General features: G+C 49.4%; 1 long non-coding RNA gene across 1 annotated transcript; it reads left to right on the forward strand.

Annotated features, from left to right (window-relative positions):
* Nucleotides 1-312: 312 nt before the first annotated feature.
* On the forward strand, nt 313-6,249 carry LOC106607227 (uncharacterized). The gene is made up of 3 exons (XR_006770405.1): nt 313-446; nt 3,429-3,524; nt 5,851-6,249. It is a non-coding gene; the product is annotated as an uncharacterized lncRNA (long non-coding RNA).
* The last annotated feature ends 779 nt before the right edge of the window (nt 6,250-7,028 follow it).

Below are 7,028 nucleotides of genomic sequence, written 5' to 3' on the forward strand. Positions count from 1 at the left end.
CTCCATTCCCTCCATCCCTCCATCCCTCCATCCCTCCATCCCCTCCATCCCTCCATCCCTCCATCCCCTCCCTCACATCTGGGCACAGACCCACCAATGTCCCTGCAGGCAGAGTGCTCAGACTCCACAGCCTCCTCCGTAAATTCACCCCCACCCCTCTCCTCTCTGTCCCCCTCTTTCCCTGGCCTGCTCTGTCTGTTTTTCTCCTTTTCTGTGGAGCTGCTGTGTGTTGCTTTCTGGCAGCGCTGCTGTCTTTGTGTCGTGCGGGCCGGGAGTGGCCAGGCCCCAACACACCCCTCTGGAGCAACAGTGTGTATTTCTGCGCTGTCAGCGGAAAGCCAGACCTGGCGGTAACAGACATGTACAGACTTACTGGGGATGACTGTCCTGGAGACTGAGGGAAGGAGGGAATGCAGGTGTGTCTGTGAAAGTGGTATAAATGATAGGTGAGTGTATGAGTCAGTTTGACTTTGTTCTTGTGAGTGACTGTGCGTGCAAAGTTTAGCCTCAAAATCCTGATGCTTTTGCCCCCCAGTGCTGAATCGATCTGCTGTGGGCAGTAGGCATTGATCAAAAATGGGCTTTCTCGCTGCTCTCTCTCTCTCCCGCTCCATTTCTCTCTCTCTTTCTTTTTCACTCTCTTATCTTCCTTCTTAGATAAAACTTCTTGTGAGAAATTGAAAAGGGAAGGTCGTCTTGTAGGGCTTGACCTGATGATAAGGTAACATGCACTGACTGTACAAAACATTAAGAACACTCCTTCCATGACATAGACTGACCAGGTGAATCCAGGTGAAAGCTATGATCCCTTATTGATGGGGGATGGGGGGGGTGCAACTCAATATTAGGAGGGTGTTCCTAATGTTTGGCGTGCTCCGTGTATTTAAATAGGCCTAACCATTGCAATGAATATATTGATACTTTACATAAAAAATGAACACTCTCACTAATGTAAATCACAGCCAAAATCATAATAACCAATTACTTTCATAGCCTTTACAGACAGTGTTTATTCAAATCTAAGAGTTTGGTAGTGTAAATGTAATGTGACGAATGATCTATTCTACTCTGATCTAATGTGCACACTGGTGCGGACCCACTGCTGCCACTTCAACGACAACAATGAAGTCAAAAAAGGGAGTCAGGTACTTTCCATTCCTTCTTTAGAATCACTTAGAAATTGGAATGGATTGGAAGGATCTTTCTTTTCACAGGCGTTTCTGTAAATGGGGAATGGTTTTCTTGGCCAGAAGACCGAGGATCTTTCCAGAATGCTGTAAAAATACTCACATTGTTAAAGGTGTGTGTGTGTGTGTGTGTGTGTGTGTGTGTGTGTGTGTGTGTGTGTGTGTGTGTGTGTGTGTGTGTGTGTGTGTGTGTGTGTGTGTGTGTGTGTGTCTGTGTGTGTGTGTGTGTGTGTGTGTTTGTGTGTGTGCATTCATGTATATATGTGCCCATGTGCACGTGCATATATGTCCATGTGCGTGTGCACGTATGTGTGTGATCTTCCTAGTCCACAGTAGGGCCCCCTGAGAGAAAGAGCTGATGCCTGCCCCCACACCTCCTCTGTGTAGAAGGCAGCAGGTCAGGTCTCTTCCTGTTGCTGCTGCCTGAGGAGAAGCAGCTGTAGAGTTGAATCAGCTCTGCTACAGCCTCTTGCCTAGGCGTTTCCTTGATGTCATCAGAATACAGCAATAGCACCCTGGCAGCAATAAACCGTCAGTCAAATTCATTGACTCACATCAGGGACAAAAGTTTCCAGTCAGTTTGTCTCTCTGTCTCCATGATTTTACGACATATTGACTTGGGTTTTCACAGAAAGATACAGTAGCCTACAGCAGCATGTGTCTAACCAATCAGACGGATCTGTTCTCCATTCCTTTTGATATTTTGTGCTTTATTTACAACTTCTCTATGTCGAATTGTTCTTCTCTTTTCTTTTCTGTTGCTTTTCTGTTTCAGTCCTTCCTCTTCCACATTGTTCCACTGCCACATTGCAGTCCAGTCTAGACCAGTTGTGAAAGTTCAGCCACTTGGACCTGGATCTAGAAATGCTTTTCACAGAGGGCCTTTTGGTTCCTTTTGGTTCCTGGTGGCACCTTCATTGGGGAGGACAGGCTCTTAGTAATGGATGGAATGGAACACAAGTGTTTGATACCATTCCATTCACTCCATTCCAGACACTATGATCAGCCGTCCTCCCCTCACCAGCCTCCCATGGTTCTAATGCAGTTAAAGCTCTAGTCTATACGTATAGTCAAGTGATCATGATGATGTGGCATGAGCAGTGAGCACTACTGAGAATCAACTGAGTTAGGGGCCTCCACACCCCCTCCTTCCCTCCGCCAGACCTCTCTCCACTCCTCCACTCCACTCCTGAATAAAATATTGAGTGTGGGATTACTTTCACAAAAGGAGGAACACGAATCCCTGACTTCCTGCCCATTGATGAGGTCACCGGTCTCTAAGGGAGTGTCTGTGAAATGTATGCTCAATAACAGCCCAAGCGATGGATGGCAGGGAGGAGAGGAGAGAGGGAGGGGGTGGAGGAGAGAGAGGGGGGTTGAGAAAATAAGTATGTGGAAGAGAGGGAGGGGGTGGAGAGTGAGGCCAGGGGGGGGCAGAGAGTGAGGGAGTGGAGGAGAGAGATGGACAGAGAGAGGTAGAGGACTAGAGTACTATAGGGGTTGTGAGGTGGTAGTGGAGGGTGGCTGGGGAATGAGCTGGGGTGCTGGGGTAGGGGGGAGGTAGCTTAAACGTCCAGCGATTGTCTCTAGCGTGCCGCGGGCACTTGGCCATGAGTACATGAGTACATGAGTACAGCATGTACTCATGTTATGGAGAAGGCTCGACTAGCTCTTAAAAAATTACTCCAAGGGGGTGGGGGTGTGAACGCTCCACAGCCAGGAAAATCTCACTAAATGGGGGAGCGAGTTCCAGAGTTGGCCGAGAAACCCTCTTCTTTTCATTTATCCCAGATGGCCCTAGAACAGTAAATTGCTCTGTGAGTGGAGACAAGGGGAGTATTTGCTTTGTGATCAGTCTTATGACCTATGGGGAGAGATATGGATCAGTATACTCCAATACCCAGCATGCTCTACTTCTCCCTGGGGCCTGCTTCATTCGTATCTGACAATGTTGAACCTTTCACCAACCTAGAATATCTTCCTGACAACCCCCAAATCCCCACAATAGCTCCTTTGGATAAAAGGAACTATGAGTATTACGTCACATGTCCCTCCCTGTCCCGTGTAACCCCTACGTAACCTGTTGTATCACAATCTGTTCTGAATCAGCTGGCTTCCCCGACTCCCTGAAATTCTAGATGATATAAGTGTGTGCTGATGATTGGAGTGGGACCTGCATGTGTCTCAGTGAAGGTCATGTGCTGTGTGTGAGCCATTAGCTACTCTGTTCCCTCTCCACAGGCCCAGGGCAGCTGGCTGGGCCTGGGCTGCTGGGACGACTGATGAGGGGGGAACACCTCGTGTACCCTGTCTGAGGCTGAGCCGGGCCGGCTGGGGGTGAGGATGGGATAAGGGTGTCTCTCTCTAACACACTCACACAAAGCCATTTTGTTTCTAGCCCAGGCCCAGATGGAACTGTTCTGTTGCCAAGGTTCCTGATCTCTACATCCTGCCTCCCAGTGAAAAGGTCCAGTCTTCAAACGACTAGCAGGAACAAAGACTCATACAGCAAACTGCATGGCGTTAGGTCACACACTCACACATTCCCACTGCCTATGTACACACTATCGCTCTGTCCCTTGATCCTTATCTCCCCTCCCTTTCTCCTTCTCAGCCTTCTCCATCACCCTCTCTCTCTCTGTCTTTTGAAAATTGCTCATACATTCTCTGACCCACAAATGCAATTGGCTACACACACACACACACACGCATGCACACGCACACACGTTTTACTATCCTTATGGGGACAAAACAATTGATTCCCATTCAAAATCCTATTTTCCCTCACCCTAACTCTTAACTTTAACCCAACCCCAAAATCCTAACCCTAACCCTAACCCTAACCCTAAAACTAAACCTAACTCTAAACCTAACCCTAAGCCTAAAAAAGCAGTCCCCACAAGGATAGCAAAAACCAAACCACACACACACACACACACACACACACACACACACACACACACACACACACACACACACACACACACACACACACACACACACACACACACACACACACACACACACACACACACACACACACACACACACACACATTCTCCCTGCTCTTATTCTTCCTATGCCTCACCCCTGGGCAGTAACAGCATAATGCTTTCCAGATGCTGTATATTATCCACCCTTACCCAACTTTGGAAATGCCCCCCTCTCAAGGCGTTAATGGTGCCCAGGAGGTCTCTGAGAGGGGGAAGGGGTCAGCAGCCCTTTCATGCTCCCACTGAGCCGCTAAAACAGTTCTCTTCCCTCCTTTCCCTTTCACAAAGTAATTGTTGACCTGTCGTCTCTTCGCCCTGATCTGCAGGGTTACATACAATACATGGCTGGGACGGAGTTGAAAGACATTCTGACAGTATTTCAGTACACAGATAATCTCTAAAGCAGATGTGAAAGGTCCACTGCTGTCCTTCCTCCAGATGGTTAGTGATGTTCATGTTGGGTTACCAACTGTCTGCAGCCACTGGATGATGGGCTTAGGTTGTTGGCTGTAACCATGGTGGGGTATCTGGTGTCGGTGGTCTGCTGTTCAGCGAGGTGCCTCGCTCCCTCTGTATTCGTTCATCATACTGTATCGCCCAGTCTGAATGATGAACATCTATCCACTGTAGAAAATCAATGGCCAGTGAGTGTAATCTCAAACGCTGGCTTGGTTTACCTCCCTCCCTCCCCACACCCTGCTAATGGGAGAGGATCATTAAAGCAGTATGATTAAACCTCCATCTTAGATCTCTGTGTGTCATACAGGGATACATGCTGTAATCGTTAGTGTGAATAGCTCCATCATTAGGCTCTTTCTGCTCCTCAGTATGAAACCTCATATGGGCCACAAGGGATCCAGTCCCAGAGCCCCAGTCTCTCCAGTCCCAGTCCCTCCTGCCCCAAAGCCCCAGTCCCTCCAGTCCCAGAGCCCCAGACCCTCCTGCCCCAGAGCCCCAGACACTCCGGTCCCAGAGCCCCAGTCCCTCCAGTCCCAGAGCCCCAGTCCCTCCAGTCCCAGAGCCCCAGTCCCCCCAGCCCCAGTTCCCCCCACCCCATTCCCTCCAGTCCCCCAGCCCCAGTCCCTCCTGCCCCAGAGCCCCAGACCCTCCAGTCCCAGAGCCCCAGTCCCCCAGCCCCAGTTCCCCCCACCCCAGTCCCTCCTGCCCAAGAGCCCCAGACCCTCCAGTCCCAGAGCCCCAGTCCCTCCAGTCCCAGAGCCCCAGTCCCCCAGCCCCAGTTCCCCCAGTCCCAGAGCCCCAGTCCCCCCAGCCCCAGTTCCCCCAGTCCCAGAGCCCCAGTCCCTCCAGCCCCAGAGCCCCAGTCCCTCCTGCCAGCCCATGTTTATAATTGTAATCCCCTTCTTTAAAACAAGGATGAGACATCTCATTCGGCTGCCAGACTCCACTATAATGAGTGTTTTATTCATGTTGTTGTGCTAGACAACCTTAGGGTGGTTGGAAGAGGAAATATGAATATGAATGGTACATAACTGAAATCAAGGATGGCTGTGGCACACACGCACACACACACACACACACACACACACACACACACACACACACACACACACACACACACACACACACACACACACACACACACACACACACGCACACATGCATGCATATACACACATGGGAAAAATGACAAATGTCTCTGTATGTCTCAGGCACACTGAGGTGGAGAAAAAGTGACGACACAGAAATAAGACGGTATACAACTGGGGCACGGAGACATGATACTAGATAACACAACATCTTGGTAGTCCAGCGGGTCCAGCGGCTCCAGGGGGCATGAGCATGGCTGGGGCCACAAACCAGACGAGACCGGCCGGAGGGTGGAGAGCTGAGAGCAGAGAGCGGGAACAAACTCCAGCCTCCAGACCGAGGAGCTGTTCTGTGAGAATGTGTCCATCTGCAGCATACGCTGGAGCCCGCCCAAAAGAAACAGACTAAAATTAAACCACAGCAAGACAGCCAAGCTCCGTGTTTAAAGTACTCACAAACAGAGGATTACTGTGTTATACCATCTGTAAAGCTCTGAGAAAGGGCCAATAATGCTGTCTAAATCCTACCACAATACAGCCAATGGTCTTGCTAAACAGTCTGTTGTCATGTACTGTAATAATACACTATTGTTGAGTATCTATCATAGAGCAAAAATGTGATTATGTAGGTTGTTTCTGGTCTGGACATAATGTAGATTGCATTTCAGCTCATACTATTGATCTTGATCTCTAGGACTTGGGGGGGGGGTTACATTTACTCTGACAGGGGGTGGTTTCATTTGCAAGATAATGCTGTTTCTCTTCAACCACCCAGCAGCACCATATGTACAAACCACCCAGCGGCACCATATGTACAAACCACCCAGCAGCACCATATGTACAAACCACCCAGCAGCACCATATGTACAAACCACCCAGCGGCACCATATGTACAAACCACCCAGCAGCACCATATGTACAAACCACCCAGCAGCACCATATGTACAAACCACCCAGCAGCACCATATGTTCAAACCACCCAGCAGCACCATATGTACAAACCACCCAGCGGCACCATATGTACAAACCACCCAGCAGCACCATATGTTCAAACCACCCAGCAGCACCATATGTACAAACCACCCAGCGGCACCATATGTACAAACCACCCAGCAGCACCATATGTACAAACCACCCAGCAGCACCATATGTACAAACCACCCAGCAGCACCATATGTACAAACCGTCCATCAGCTTTCTAACAACTGTTTACATCTCTATCTCTCTTTCAGGTGAAATATGTCACAGGAAATGTGCCTATCAATCATGTTTCCTGTCCTGTGTCCTGTTGAACCATTATT

The sequence above is a fragment of the Salmo salar genome, chromosome ssa06 (genome assembly GCF_905237065.1).
Source record: "Salmo salar chromosome ssa06, Ssal_v3.1, whole genome shotgun sequence".
Lineage (NCBI taxonomy): Eukaryota > Metazoa > Chordata > Actinopteri > Salmoniformes > Salmonidae > Salmo > Salmo salar.